This window comes from Canis lupus, chromosome X (assembly GCF_048164855.1).
Source record: "Canis lupus baileyi chromosome X, mCanLup2.hap1, whole genome shotgun sequence".
Taxonomy (NCBI): domain Eukaryota; kingdom Metazoa; phylum Chordata; class Mammalia; order Carnivora; family Canidae; genus Canis; species Canis lupus.
This window is the reverse complement of record NC_132876.1, coordinates 57552751-57569901: the sequence shown is the minus strand read 5'-3', so window position 1 is coordinate 57569901 and position 17151 is coordinate 57552751. Positions and strand designations below refer to the sequence as shown.

At 41.4% G+C, this 17151-nt stretch overlaps 1 protein-coding gene across 4 annotated transcripts in view; it reads right to left on the bottom strand.

Moving 5' to 3' along the window:
* Positions 1–17151, bottom strand: part of CHM (CHM Rab escort protein) — a 243980-nt gene that overhangs the window by 144887 nt on the left and 81942 nt on the right. The window lies entirely within an intron of this gene.

Sequence of the window (17151 nt, the reverse complement as noted above, 5' to 3'; positions counted from 1 at the left end):
GTGTCACATGCAAAGAACCTATCACAGTGCCTAGCACATAGTAAATACTCAACAATGGTAGTTATCAAAGATTATTATTATTAATAATGTGACAGAGCTAGAATAAGTGCAATAAAGTTTAAGTTGGTTTGTCACAATGTGGTATATAAGAGGATCCTTCTGTATTCTTTCCTGCTTTATTTTGGTTTATTTATTTATTTATTTTTATTTTGTTTTTATTTTGTTTTAGTGTGTATTACTCTACTGGAAGTCTCGATTCCACAGTTAATACTAGGGTTAACATTCTCAGTCCATATTGCCTTGACTGATAAAACAGGCTCCTGTTCAATCTATCTGCATTATGCATTTCACTCCTGTTCAATCTATCTGCATTATGCATTCCACACCATATTACCTACATTTCATTGAGTTGCCCTACTGTGCAACACTAAAAAATGTCAATGATAGGCCGTGGGAAATAAACACCTGCTAAGTGATTGCTCAAGAAACTTAAAGCAGCTCTTCCTTATATGATCTCTAAACACTACCTCATAAAATCTTCTTCCTGCCTCTAACCCATATCATCTTTATCAACTATTTTCTGGTTTCATCTCTCTTGTTTTCAGACATAGCATCTCTCCTAATCTATCAACTCTAATCTCCACGTTTTGAACCATATTATTTGTGTCTCCTGGGCTTTTCATCCCACTCCCCATATCATCATAATTCTCCCATTCCCAAAAGTAAGCACATATTTTAACAATCTATCCACTGTAAGAAAAATTTTAAATATTTCCCAAAAAACTTCCTTAAACCAACCGTACTTATCATTCTATTACTCCATGTCCCCACAATACACACATGCAATTTACCTTGCATTTATTTATCCATTCTTTTCAATATTCCTTTGGTTGGCCAGTATATACTTTATCTTCTGAAGCAGACTTCAACTACCTTTAAGGAAAGACCTAAACATCTCTACTTACATGTGCCTCAAAACACTTAATGCACTGCTCTACAGACATGCTATCTAATCAACTCTTGAAGAATATATTGTTTGGGGGTGGGGCAAGATGGCAGAGACTAGGGGTCCTCAACTAACCTGGCCCCACGAACTTACCTAGATAACTTTCAAAACATCCTGAACATCAACGAATTCTACCTGAGATTTAAAGAGAGAACAGCCGGAAAGCTACAGAGAGAAGGGTTTTCACTTCTAGCAAGGTAGGAAGGGGCAGAAAAAAATAAAAAAGAATCAAGTAGGGGAGGGTCACCTCGAGGAACTGGGCTAAGGGCTAAAGTCAGGCAGAGAAAGCCTCCAGGAAAGGAAAGCTGAGCCCTCGAGAAGCAGGAACTTTAGAAGCAGGAACTTTAAAATCCGTACTGGATTCATCCTGGACAGAAAAACTCTCAGCAGGGAAACTGGGCAGAATCACAAGAGGGGCAGTAAAGCCTCCAGTTTCCTGGAGTCACTAATAGAGGAAGTGCACCCTGGGGAAAGCTCACCAGAATCTGTGGGCCGATCTCAAAGGCATGGAGATCACACCCGGCTGGATATGTGGGAGACGCCTGGCAGGCGGCTAAAGATGGAAGGGTCTGCACCCTGCCTCCTTCCAGACAATGTGGTTCTAGCAGCACAAGGCCCCAGACCCCAGGGCTGGAGCAGACATAGCCCACCATCCTGCACTCCCCCTGGGACAGGCAGAAGCGGGGAGGGCCAGGACATCGAGGACTCTCCCACCACTGGGCGCCCTGAAAGCTGTACAGATCAGGGCACCCGCGCCACACTGGGAGGGTCTAGGCCAATGTGGACTCGGAGACTGAGTTAGTTACTAGCAGGAAGCTAACTCCAGAGCTGAAAATCTGGCCACCACCAGTGTTGGTTTCCTCCTTGTTTCACCCTGTGCCTGGAAGAGGTGGGGCCTCCAGAGAACAAAGGCCTCACAGGTTAAACAGCTCCCATTGAGCCCTGCACTGAGAGGGGCGGGGCATCTCCCCCAGGTGCACACACCTGAGAATCAGCACAGGAGATTCCTCCCCCAGAAGACAAGCGGGAAGGCCAGGGGAAGAGTAAGTTCTTGACCAAGCAGCGCTGGAAAGCTCCAGGGGAAGTCAGGGATTTATAGTATATAACTAGGGGATCCCTGGGTGGTGCAGCGGTTTAGCGCCTGCCTTTGGTCCAGGGTGCGATCCTGGAGACCCGGGATCGAATTCCACGTCGGGCTCCCAGTGCATGGAGCCTGCTTCTCCCTCTAAGTCTCTGCCTCTCTCTCTCTCTGTGTGACTATCATCAAAAAAAAAAATTGGGATCCCTGGGTGGCGCAGCGGTTTAGCGCCTGCCTTTGGCCCAGGGCGCGATCCTGGAGACCCAGGATCGAATCCCATGTCCTCCCAGTGCATGGAGCCTGCCTGTGTCTCTGCCTCTCTCTCTCTCACTGTGTGCCTATCATAAATAAATAAAAATTTAAAAAAAATTAAAAAAAAATTTTATAGTATATAACTAGAGGGTTCCCCTTCTTTTTTAATCTTTCCCTCTTTTTCCATTAGAACTCGTTTTTATATCAGACTAAAAATTTCAAATATTTTCTCTTTTCCCACCTTAACTACAATATTTTACCATCTCTTCACTTTTAAGTTTCTTCCTTTTTGACTTTCATATATCTACAATTAAATATCTTAGATATATTTTCCACTTCTAGATTCCCTTCAACTCAGTTAAATTTTGGTAGATATATGAGACGTGGGTTGTTTTGTGTTTTTTATTTTTGCTGCCTCATTTTGTTATACAATGGAGGAAGTTAATACCTTCTAAAACATGACCTGCATGTACCCAGAACCAAGTGCAATACTGGGCTGGTTCAGTCTGTGAGATTATATTCTCTTTACATTCCCATTCTGCCCCCATCTTTTATCTCGTTTATGTTTTGGTGGTCAGTGTTGGGGCTTGGAACAAATATTGCTGGTTTATATAAATTTGGGACTGAGCATCTTCTAACGTACAGAACTTAACACACAGAACTAAGAGGATCACCATCTAGAGCCCCTCAGGTAGACTAATTCTCCCTCCACTACAACTTCCTCACCACCACCATCTCCCAGGTCCCTGCCTTTTCTTTTTTTTCCTCCTTACTTTTGTTTATGGCATTTCTTTGGGGTTTCTGTCCTCTTATTTTTTACCACTTTGTTTTAAAATTTGTTTTTACTTAGGTGGTCCTTTTGGTTTAGTTTGTTCTGATCTTTCTTTGCATTTTCTGATCTCTAACCTCCTCAGAATAATCTAGGGTGAAATTTACTTAGGTCGTGGTTGATACTCTTGATGTAGCCCAATCATACAGCCACTCTGCACTGAACAACATGACTAGAAGGAAGACCTCACAACAAAAGAAAGAATCAGAAACAGAACTCTCTGCCACAGAGTAACAGAATATGGATTACAAATTCGAAGGCAGAAAGCCAATTCAGAAGCACAATATTAAAGCCTGGCTCTGGAAAAAACTATACGGGATTCTAGAGACTTTGTTACTGTAGAATTAGGATCTAATCAGGCCAAAATTAAAAATCAATTAAATGAAATGAAATCCTAACTGGAGGTCCTAAGAACTAGGGTTAATAAGGTGGCAAAAAGAGTGAGCATTAGAAGACAAGTTGATGGCAAGGAAGGAAGCTGAGGAAAAAAGAGAAAAACAATTAAAAGACCATGAGGAAAGGTTAGGGGAAATAAATGATAGCCTCAGAAGGAAAAGTCTACCTTTAATTGGAGTACCAGAGGGCTCTGAAGGGACAAAGGGCCAGAAAGCATATTTGAACAAACGATAGCTGAAAACATCCCTAATCTGTGGAGGAAAACAGGCATTCAGATCCAGGAGACAGAGGTACACCCCCAAAAATCAATAAAAACCTTTCAACACCTCGACATTTAATAGTGAAACTTGAAAATTCCAAAGATAAAGAAACAATCCTTAAAGCAGCAAGAGACACGAGATCCCTACCTTATATGGGGAAGAATATCAGATTAACAACAGACCTCCCCACAGAGACCTGGCAGGCCAGAAAGGGCTTGGCAGGATATATTCAGGGTCCTAAATGAGAAGAACATGCAGCCAAGAATACTTTATTCAGCAAGGCTCTCATTCAGGATAGGAGAGGTAAAGAGCTTCCAAAATAGGCAGAAACTGAAAGAATATGTGACCACCAAAAGAGCTCTGCAAGAAATATTAAAGGGGACCCTGTAAAAGAAAGAGGAAACCCAAAGAAATAATTCACAAAAAAGGGACTGAATAGATAATGCAATGGCACTAAATTCATATCTTTCAATAGTTACTCTGAACGTGATCACATCAAAAGACGCAGGGTTTCAGACTGGATAAGAAAGCAACACCCAACTACTTGCTGTCTAAAGAAACTCAATTTATTTTTTATTTTTATTTATTTTTATTATTTTTATTGGAGTTCAATTTTCCAACATATAGCATAACACCCAGTGCTCAACCCATCAAGTGCGCTCCTCACTGCCCGTCACCTAGTCACCCCGACCCCCGCCCACCTCCCTTCCTACCACCCCTTATTCGAGTTCCAGTTAGGAGTCTCTCATGTTCTGTCTCCCTTTCTGATATTTCCCAGTCATTTTTGCTCCTTTCCCCTTTATTCCCTTTCACTATTTTTTAAATTCGCCAAATGAATGAGACCATATAATGTTTGCCCTTCTACAATTGACTTATTTCACCCAACCGAATAACCTCCAGTTCCGTCCACGTCGAAGCAAATGGTATTTGTCATTTCAAATGGCTGAGTAATATTCCACTGTATACATATACCACATCTTCTCTATCCATTCATCTTTCGATGGACACCGAGGTTCCTTTCACAGTTTGGCTATTGTGGACACTGCTGCTAGAAACATCGGGGTGGAGGTGTCCCGGCGTTTCACTGCCTCTGTATCATTGGGGTAAATCCCCAGCAATGCAATTGCTGGGTCGTAGGGCACATCTATCTTTAACTCTTTGAGGAACCTCCACACAGTTTTCCAGAGTGGCTGCACCGTTTCACATTCCCACCAGGAGTGCAAGAGGGTTCCCCTTTATCCACATCCTCTCCAACATTTGTTGTTTCCTGCCTTGTTAATTTTCCCCATTCTCACTGGGGTGAGGTGCTATCTCATTGTGGTTTTGAGTTGTATTTCCCTGATGGCAAGTGATGCGGTGCATTTTCTCATGTGCTTGTGGGCCATGTCTATGTCTTCCTCTGTGAGATTTCTGTTCATGTCTTTTGCCCATTTCATGATTGGATTGTTTGTTTCTTTGCTGTTGAGTTTAATAAGTTCTTTAAACATCTTGGTACTAGTCCTTTATCTGATAGGTTATTTGCAAATATCTTCTCCCATTCTGTACGTTGTCTTTTAGTTTCGTTGACTGTTTCTTTTGCTGTGCAAAAGCTTTTGATCTTGATGAAGTTAATAGTTAATTTTTGCTTTTGTTTCTCTTGCCTTCATGGATGTATCTTGCAAGAAGTTACTGTGGCCAAGTTCAAAAAGGGTGTTGCCTGTGTTCTCCTCTAGGATTTTGATGTAATCTTGGAGAAACTCAATTTAGACCTAAGGACACCTCCAGCCTGAAAATGAAAGGTTGTAGAACCATTTACCATTCAAATGGTCCTCAAAAGAAAGCAGGGGTAGCAATCATCTTATCAGATAAATTAAAGTTTATCCCAAAGACAGTAGGAAGAGATGAAGAGGGACACTATATCATACTTTAAGGGTCTATCCAACAAGACCTAAGAATCATGAATATTTATGCCCCTACTGTGGGAGCTGCCAAGTATATCAATCAATTAATAACCAAAAAAAAGACATACCTAGATAATAATACACTAAGAGTAGGGGACTTCAACACAGCACTTTCTGCAAATGACACATTTTCTAATAAGCACATTGCCACCAAAGATACAAGAGCTTTAAATGATACACTGGACCAGATGGATTTCACAAAATTTTCCAACTGAACGCAACTGAATACACATTTTTCTCAAGTGCACATGGAACTTTCTCCAGAATAGACCACATACTGGGTCACAAATCAGGTCTCAACTGATCAAAATACTGGGATTGTCCCCTGCAGATTTTCAGACCATAATGTTTGAAAGTAGAACTCAATAACAGGAAGAAATTTGAAAGAAACTCAAAAACGTGGAGGTTAAAGAGGATCCTGCTAAAACATGAACGGGTCAACCAGGAAAGTAGAGAAGAATTAAAAAGATTCATGGAAACTAATGAAAATGAAGAATCACTGCTCAAAATCTTTGGGATACAGCAAAAGCAGTCCTGAGGGGGAAACACATCTCAATACAAGCATCCATCCAAAAACTGGAAAGAACTCAAATACAAAAGCTAACCTTACACCTAAAGGAGCTGGAGAAAAAACAGCAAATAAAACCTTCACCCAGCAGAAGAAGAGAGTTAATAAGGATTGGAACAGAACTCAATGAAATAGAGATCAGAAGAAATGTGGAACATATCAACAAAACCAGGAGTTGGTTGTTGAAAGAATGGGGTAGACAAACCATTAGCCAGCCTTATTAAAAAATAAAAAAAGACTCAAATTAATAAAATCATGAATGAAAGAGGAGAGATCACAACCAACACCAAGGAAATACAAACAATTTCAAAAACATATTATGAACAGCTATACGCCAATAAATTAGGCAATCTAGAACAAATGCATGCATTTCTGGAAAACCAGAAACTACCAAAATTGGAACAGGAAGAAACAGAAAACCTGAGCAGGCCAATCACCAGGGAGGAAATTGAAGCAGTCATCAAAAACCTCCTAAGACACAAAAGTCCAGGGCCAGATGGCTTCCCAGGGGAATTCTATCAAACATTTAAAGAAGAAAACATACCTATTCTACTAAAGCTGTTCCGAAGGACATTAAGGGATGGAATACTTCCAATCTCAATCTATGAGGCCAGCATCACCTTAATTCCAAAACCAGACATAGACCCCACCAAAAAGGAGAATTATAGACCAATATCCCTGATTAACACGGATGCAAAAATTATCAACCAGATACTAGTCAATAGGATCCTACACTACATTCAGAGGATTATTCACCCTGATTAAGTGGAATTTACCCCTGGGATGCAAGGCTGGCTCAACACTCATAAAGCAATCAATGTGATAGATCATTATCAACGAGAAAAACCAAGAACCCTATGATCCTCTCCATAGATGCAGAGAAAGCATTTGACAAAATACAGCATCCATTCCTGATCAAAACTCTTCAGAGTGTAGGGATAGAGGGAACATTCCTCAGCATCTTCAAAGCCATCAATGAAAAGCCCACAGCAAATATCACTGTCAATAGGGTAAAAGTGAGAGCCTTTCCCCTATGATTATGATCATGATAGGAATGTCCACTCTCACCATTGTTATCCACGATAGTATTACAAGTCCTCTACTCGGGGATTCCTGGGTAGATCAGCGGTTTAGCATCTGCCATCGGCCAGGGAATGATCCTGGAGTCCGGGGATCAAGTCCCACATCGGGCTCCCTACATGGAGCCTGCTTCTCCCTCTGTCTGCCCCTCTGCGCCGCCCCGCCCTCTGTGTCTCTCATGAATGAATAAATTTTTTTTTTTTAAGAAGTCCTACCCTCAACAATCAAACAAAAAGAACAGGCATTTAAATTAGCAAAGGAGATGCCAAACTCTTGCTCTTTGCAGATGACATGATACTATTCATAGAAACTCCCCCGCAGGATTGCTAAGATTTGTGTGGAATCAGAAAAGACCCCGAATAGCCAGGGGAATATTGAAATAGAAAACCAGAGCCGGGAGCATCACAATGCCAGATTTCAAGTTGTACTACAAAGCTGTGATCATCAAGACAGTGTGCTACTGGCACAAAAACAGACACCTAGATCAATGGAACAGAATAGAGAACCCAGAAATGGGCTCTCAACTCTATGGTCAACTAATATTCGATAAAGCAGGAAAGACTATCCTACTGGAAAAAGGACAGTCTCTTCAATAAATGGTGCTGGGAAAATTGGACAGCTACGTGAAGAATGAAAGTAAACCATTCTCTTATACCATCCACAAAGATAAACTCAAAATGGATGAAAGATCTAAATGTGAGACAAGAATCCATCAAAACCCTAGAGGACAACACAGGCAACACCCTTTTTGAACTTGGCCACAGCGACTTCTTGCAAGATACATCTATGAAGGCAAGGGAAACAATAGCAAAAATGAATTACTGGGACTTCATCAAGATCAAAAGCTCTGCACAGCATAAGAAACAGTCAACAAAGCTAAAAGACAACCTACAGAATGGGAGAAGATATTTGCAAATGACGTATCAGATAAAGGGCTAGTTTCCAAGATCTATAAAGAACTTCTTAAACTCAACACCAAAGAAACAAACAATCCAATCCTGAAATTGGGAAAAGACATGAACAGAAATTTCACAGAGGAAGACATACACATGGCCAACATGCACATGAGAAAATGCTCCGCATCACTTGCCATCAGGAAAATACAAATCAAAGCCACACTAAAATACCACCTCGAGGAAGGGGCAAGATGGTGAAAGAGTTGGGTCTCCAATCACCTGTCTCCACCAAATTACCTAGAAAACCTTCAAATTATCCTGAAAATCTATGAATTTGGCCTGAGGATTAAAGAGAGAACACCTGGAATGCTATAGTGAGAAGAGTTCGCGCTTCTATCAAGGTAGGAAGACGGGGGAAAAAAGAAAGAAACAAAAGGCATCCAAGGGTCAGGGGCCCCGCGAGGAGCCCGGCTGAGGCGGGGCGAGTGTCCACAGGACAGGAGAGCCCCGTCCAGGAGACGCAGAAGCTGCACCAACATTCCCGGGCGGAAAGGGGCTCCCAAGGAGTTGGAGCAGGACCCAGGAGTGCGAGGATGCCATCGGGTTCCCTGGGACAGTAACAGAGCAACTGCGCGCCCAGGAAAGTGTGCCGAGCTCCCTAAGGGCTGCAGCGCACACGGCGGGACCCGGAGCAGCTCGGAGGGGCTCGGGTGGCGGCTCCGCGGAGGGGGCTGCACAGCCTAGGATCCGGCCTCCCCCCGGGACAAGCAGAGGCCGGGAGGGCCCAGGACAGCGAGGACGCTCCTGCCCGGAGCTGAGCAGATCAGCAGCCCCGCCCCGGAGCCTCTAGGCCCTGCAGACGGAGAGCTCCGGAGTTACTGCAGGAGCTGAATCCAGGTTTCCAGAGCTGGCCCCGCCACTGGGGCTGTTGCTCCTGGGGCCTCACGGGATAAACAACCCCCACTGAGCCCTGCACCAGGCAGGGGGCAGAGCAGCTCCCCCAAGTGCTACCACCTGAAAATGAGCACAACAGGCCCCTCCCCCAGAAGACCAGCTAGACGGACAATTTCCAGGGGAAGCCAAGGGACTTAAAGTATACAGAATCAGAAGATACTCCCCCATGGTTCTTTTTTTCTTTTTTTTTTGTTTTTTGTTTTGTTTTGTTTTTGATTTGTTTCCTTCCCCCACCACCTTTTTTTCCTTTCTTTCTTTCTGTTTCTCTTTTTCTTCTTTTTTTTTTCGTTTTTTTCTTCCTGTTTTTTTTCCTCTTTCTCTTTTGTTTCCTTCTTTCTGTCCTCTCTTTTTCTCCTTTTCCCAATACAACTTGCTTTTGGCCACTCTGCACTGAGCAAAATGACTAGAAGGAAAAATTCACCTCAAAAGAAAGAATCAGAAACAGTCCTCTCTCCCACAGAGTTACAAAATCTGGATTACAATTCAATGTCAGAAAGCCAATTCAGAAGCACCATTACACAGCTACTGATGGTTCTAGAAAAAAGCATAAAGGACTCAAGAGACTTCATGGATGCAGAATTTAGATCTAATCAGGCAGAAATTAAAAATCAATTGAATGAGATGCAATCCAAACTAGAAGTCCTAACGACGAGGGTTAACGAGGTGGAAGAACGAGTGAGTGACATAGAAGACACGTTGATAGCAAAGAGGGAAACTGAGGAAAAAAGAGACAAACAATTAAAAGACCATGAAGATAGATTAAGGGAAATAAACGACAGCCTGAGGAAGAAAAACTTACGTTTAATTGGTGTTCCCAAGGGCGCCAAAAGGGACAGAGGGCCAGAATATGTATTTGAACAAATTCTAGCTGAAAACTTTCCTAATCTGGGAAGGGAAACAGGCATTCAGATCCAGGAAATAGAGAGATCCCCCCTAAAATCAATAAAAACCGTTCAACACCTCGACATTTAACAGTGAGGCTTACAAATTCCAAAGATAAAGAGAAGATCCTTAAAGCAGCAAGAGACAAGAAATCCCTGACTTTTATGGGGAGGAGTATTAGGGTAACAGCAGACCTCTCCACAGAGACCTGGGAGGCCAGAAAGGGCTGACAGGATATATTCAGGGTCCTAAATGAGAAGAACAGGCAACCAAGAATACTTTATCCAGCAAGGCACTAATTCAGAATGGAAGGAGAGATAAAGAGCTTCCAAGACAGGCAGCAACTAAAAGAATATGCGACCTCCAAACCAGCTCTGCAAGAAATTTTAAGGGGGACTCTTAAAATTCCCCTTTAAGAAGAAGTTCAGTGCAACAATCCATAAAAACAAGGACTGAATAGATATCATGATGACACTAAACTCATATCTGTCAATTGTAACTCTGGACGTAGGTGGGCTTAATGACCCCTTCAAAAGGCGCAGGGTTTCAGACTGGATAAAAAAGCAGGACCCATCTATTTGCTGTCTACAAGAGACTCATTTTAGACAGAAGGAGACGTAAAGCCTGAAAATAAAAGGTTGGAGAACCATTTACCATTCGAATGGTCCTCAAAAGAAAGCAGGTGTAGCCATCCTTATATCAGGTAAACTAAAATTTACCCCGAAGACTGTAGTGAGAGATGAAGAGGGACACTATCTCATACTTAAAGGATCTATCCAACAACAGGACTTAACAATCATCAATATATTTGCCCCGAATGTGGGAGCTGCCAAATATATAAATCAATTATTAACCAAAGTGAAGAAATACTTAGATAATAATACACTTATACTTGGTGACTTCAATCTAGCTCTTTCTATACTCGATAGGTCTTCTAAGCACAACATCTCCAGAGAAACGAGAGCTTTAAATGATACACTGGACCAGATGGATTTCACAAACATCTACAGAACTTTACATCCAAACTCAACTGAATACACATTCTTCTCAAGTGCACATGGAACTTTCTCCAGAATAGACCACATACTAGGTCACAAATCGGGTCTGAACCAATACCAAAAGATTGGGATCGTCCCCTGCATATTGTCAGACCATAACGCCTTGAAATTAGAACTAAATCACAACAAGAAGTTTGGAAGGACCTCAAACACGTGGAGGTTAAGACCCTCCTGCTAAAAGATGAAAGGGTCAACCAGGAAATTAAGGAAGAATTAAAAAGATTCATGGAAACTAATGAGAATGAAGATACAACCGTTCAAAGTCTTTGGGATGCAGCAAAAGCACTCCTAAGGGGGAAATACATCGCAATACAAGCATCCATTCAAAAACTGGAAAGAACTCAAATACAAAAGCTAACCTTACACCTAAAGGAGCTAGAAAAAAAAAAAAAACAGCAAATAGATCCTACACCCAGGAGAAGAATAGAGTTAATAAAGATCGAGCAGAACTCAACCAAATCGAGACCAGAAGAACTGTGGAACAGATCAACAGAACCAGGAGTTGGTTCTTTGAAAGAATTAATAAGATAGATAAACCATTAGCCAGCCTTATTAAAAAGAAGAGAGAGAAGACTCAAATTAATAAAATCATGAGGGATCCCTGGGTGGCGCAGTGGTTTGGCGCCTGCCTTTGGCCCAGGGCGCGATCCTGGAGACCCGGGATCGAATCCCACGTTGGGCTCTCGGTGCATGGAGCCTGCTTCTCCCTCTGCCTATGTCTCTGCCTCTCTCTCTCTGTGACTATCATAAATAAATAAAAATTAAAAAAAAATAAAAATAAAATCATGAATGAGAAAGGAGAGATCACTACCAACACCAAGGAAATACAAACGATTTTAAAAACATATTATGAACAGCTATATGCAAAAAAATTAGGCAATCTAGAAGAAATGGACGCCTTCCTGGAAAGCCACAAACTACCAAAACTGGAACAGGAAGAAATAGAAAACCTGAGCAGGCGAATAACCAGGGAGGAAATTGAAGCAGTCATCAAAAACCTCCCAAGACACAAGAGTCCAGGGCCAGATGGCTTCCCAAGGGAATTTTATCAAACGTTTAAAGAAGAAACCATACCTATTCTTCTAAAGCTGTTTGGAAAGATAGAAAGAGATGGAGTACCTCCAAATTCGTTCCATGAGGCCAGCATCACCTTACTTCCAAAACCAGACAAAGACCCCACCGAAAAGGAGAATTACAGACCAATATCCCTGATGAATATGGATGCAAAAATTCTCAACAAGATACTGGCCAATAGGATCCAACAGTACATTAAGAAAATTATTCACCGTGACCAAGGAGGATTTATCCCCGGGACACAAGGCTGGTTCAACACCCGTAAAACAATCAATGTGATTCATCATATCAGCAAGAGAAAAACCAAGAACCATATGATCCTCTCATTAGATGCAGGGAAAGCATTTGACAAAATACACCATCCATTTCTGATCAAAACTCTCCAGAGTGTAGGGATAGAGGGAACTTTCCTCAACATCTTAAAAGCCATCTACGAAAAGCCCACAGCAAATATCATTCTCAATGGGGAAGCACTCGGAGCCTTTCCCCTAAGATCAGGAACCAGACAGGGATGTCCACTCTCACCACAGCTATTCAACATAGTATTGGAAGTCCTAGCCTCAGCAATCAGACAACAAAAAGACATTAAAGGCATTCAAATTGGCAAAGAAGAAGTCAAACTCTCCCTCTTCGCCGATGACATGATACTCTACATAGAAAACCCAAAAGTCGCCACCCCAAGATTGCTAGAACTCATACAGCAATTCGGTAGCGTGGCAGGATACAAAATCAATGCCCAGATATCAGTGGCATTTCTATACACTAACAATGAGACTGAAGAAAGAGAAATTAAGGAGTCAATCCCATTTACAATTGCACCCAAAAGCATAAGATACCTAGGAATAAACCTATCCAAAGATGTAAAGGATCAATACCCTAAAAACTATAGAACACTTCTGAAAGAAATTGAGGAAGACACCAAGAGATGGAAAAATATTCCTTGTTCACGGATTGGCAGAATTAATATTGTGAAAATGTCAATGTTATCCAGGGCAATTTACACATTTAATGCAATCCCTATCAAAATACCATGGACTTTCTTCAGAGAGTTAGAACAAATTATTTTAAGATTTGTGTGGAATCAGAAAAGACCCCGAATAGCCAGGGGAATTTTAAAAATGAAAACCATATCTGGGGGCATCACAATGCCAGATTTCAGGTTGTACTACAAAGCTGTGGTCATCAAGACAGTGTGGTAATGGCACAAAAACAGACACATAGATCAATGGAACAGAATAAAGAACCCAGAAGTGGACCCTGAACTTTATGGTCAACTAATATTCGATAAAGGAGGAAAGACTATCCACTGGAAGAAAGACAGTCTCTTCAATAAATGGTGCTGGGAAAATTGGACATCCACATGCAGAAGAATGAAACTAGACCACTCTCTTTCAGCATACACAAAGATAAACTCAAAATGGATGAAAGATCTAAATGTGAGACAAGATTCCATCAAAATCCTAGAGAAGAACACAGGCAACACCCTTTTTGAACTCAGCCACAGTAACTTCTTGCAAGATACATCCACGAAGGCAAAAGAAGCAAAAGCAAAAATGAACTATTGGGACTTCATCAAGATAAGAAGCTTTTGCACAGCAAAGGATACAGTCAACAAAACTAAAAGACAACCTACAGAATGGGAGAAGATATTTGCAAATGACCTATCAGATAAAGGGCTAGTTTCCAAGATCTATAAAGAACTTCTTAAACTCCACCAAAGAAACAAACAATCCAATCATGAAATGGGCAAAAGACATGAACAGAAATCTCACAGAGTAAGACATAGACATGGCCAACATGCACATTAGAAAATGCTCTGCATCACTTTCCATCAGGGAAATACAAATCAAAACCACAATGAGATACTACCTCACTCCAGTGAGAATGGGGAAAATTAACAAGACAGGAAATAACAAATGTTGGAGAGGATGTGGAGAAAGGGAAACCCTCTTGCACTGATGGTGGGAATGCGGGAATGCAAACTGGTACAGCCACTCTAGAAAACTGTGTGGAAGTTCCTCAAAGAGTTAAAAACAGAACTGCCGTACCACCCAGCAATTGCTTTGCTGGGATTTACCCCAAAGATACAGATGCAGTGAGTAGTCGAGATACCTGCACCTCAATGTTTATAGCAGCAATGTCCACAATAGCCAAATTGTGGAAGGAGCCTTCCTTCTCTCTGTCCATCGAAAGTCGAATGGATAAAGAAGATGTGGTATATATACACATTGGAATATTACTCAGCCATTAGAAAGAACAAATACCCACCATTTTCTTCAATGTGGATGGAACTGGAGGGTATTATGGTGAGTGAAGTAAGTCAATTGGAGAAGGACAAACATTATGCGGTTTCACTCATATGGGAAATATAAGAAATAGTGAAAGGGATTATAATGGAAAAGAAAGAAAATGAGTGGGAAAAATTAGAGAGCGTTACAAAACATGAGAGACTCCTAACTCTGGGAAATGAACAAGGGATAGTGGAAGGGGAGGTGGGCGGGGGAATGGGGTGACTGGGTGATGGGCACTGAGTGGGGCACTCGATAGGGTGAGTACTAGGTGTTATACTATATGTTGGCTAATCGAACTTCAATAAAAAAAATACATATATATAATTTAAAATTAAAAAAAGAATATACGGTTTCTACATGCCAAGTGTGTGTGGAGGGGTGGGAGGGTGAGCTGTGTGTGTGCATGCATAAAAATAAAACTTATTTTGCAGGAAACAAAAGCTATGAAGTCAAGGAAAAATAAATTATAAATTTAAAATTTGAGTACACTTAAAAATATATTACAATTAATAAGCATTATAATAAAATGATACCACAAAGAATAACATAATTTAAATGTCAAAAAATCCTATGCTGAGGAGAAGAGCTAAGATGGTGGAGTAGACAGATCATGGGCTCTTCTTGTCCCTTGAACACAACTAGTTAACTATAGAATCGTTTTGAATACCTAAGAAATCAACCTGAGGACTGACAAAACAAACTCCACAACTAGAGAGAGAATAGGTCACATGGAGGAAGGTAGAAAGTGTGGAGACATAGTTTGGGGTAGAAACAGATCTCTGATGCTGTGGAGGGGGGAGAGCCCTGGTATGGGAGAAAAGTGAGAGAAAAACATACAGGAGAACACAAAAGAACACTTCTTCAAAGTCATTGGCTGGGAAAGCAAGGGCAGATTTTTTTTTGTGTTTGCAACTAGCAGAAATTGAAGATTTACAGTTTTAGATCCAGGGATAGTCCCCAGAGGGCACTGCACTGCTCCTGGAGAGAAGGCAGGCAAACAACCTGGAGGGTGACAGTTATCTGAAGATCACCTGGGACACGCAGAGGGGAGATAATTCCCTCTTCTCAAACTGAGTCCCTGAGAACAACAAGCACTGAGACCCCTTTCCAGGGACAATGGAGCTGCCTGGCTCCATTTCCCTCCCCCACCCCGCAGCATAAATAAAGAACCAACTGCTATAAACACCATAGCACCTACACTGGCTGCCTGATCCACTTATAACAGGTCCAACACTCCTGCGCTCTACCCCTACTGCCCTTCTTCATCAAGTTTGCCTCAGTCCCAGCTTGGCAGGACCCTTTCCCAAAAGACCAGTAAAAAACTCCTGCTCACAACACACCTCCTAATCAGTTATGCAAAGATCCAGGTCTAGTGGAAGTAGTATCAGGTCTCATTTAACAAGCAGACAAGAGCACACCTAGTTAAACTCACCACAGTCTGCCCAAAAATCAAACACTGCCCAATGAAGACAAGGACAGATTCTGCAGATGACTGGCCTGGAGGATAGAGCACTCAAAACAAGCAGTAGAATGCATACAGCACACACCAGGGACAAGTCATGAAGCACCAGGCCCTAGATACTGTATGACCTCTTCTATAAAGCCATTACCCTCTAAAGGAGGAAACATAAGCTTTTCTAACAAATAAATGAAGACACAGACTTAGACAAAATGCCAACATAGAGGAATTCATCCCAAATGAAACAAGATAAGGTCATAGCCAGAGATCTATGTGAAACAGATATAAGTAATATGCCTAGGTGGAGAATTGAAAGCAACAATCATAAGGATTCTGACTGGGCTTCAGAAACAAATGGAGACTTCAGGGAAGCCCTTACCACAGAGATAAAAAAGCCAAGGAACAATCAGAAATGTAAAATGCAATAACAAATTCAAAACAGACTGGACACGATGAACACAAGGATGGAAGAAGCAAAGGAAGAGATAAATGATTTAGAAGGTAAAATAATGGACAAATATGAAACTGAAGAAAGAAAGAAGAATTATGGATCAGGAGAATAGCCTTAGGGAACTTAGTGACCGCATCAAATGAAATAATATTCATATTATAGAACTCCAAGAATAAGAAAAGGGAGAAAAGGGGATAGAAAATTTATTTGAGGAATTAACAGATGAAAGCTTCCCCAATCTGGGGAAGGAAACAGACATCCAGATCCTGAGGCATAAAAATCAACAAAAATGGGCCAACACCAAGATTTACTGTAATTAAATTTGCAAAATATAGCTATTAAAAATATAGTAAAAGCAACAAGAAAAAAGAAGTCCCTTACTTACAAAGGAAGACCCATTAGACTAGCTGCAAATGTCTCCACAGAAACTTAGCCAGAAGGGAGTGGCAAGATATATTTGATATATTCAACATGCTGAATGGAAAATCTGCAGTCAAGAATACTCGATCCAGCAAGACTATCATACAGAATAGAAGGAGAGCTGAAGAGTGTCCCAGACAGACAAAAACTAAAGGAGTTTGTGACTATTAAACCAGCCCTGCAAGAAATAGTAAGAGGACTATTTGAGTGGAAGGAAAAGAACAAAAGTGACAAAGACAAGAAAGGAACAGAGAAAA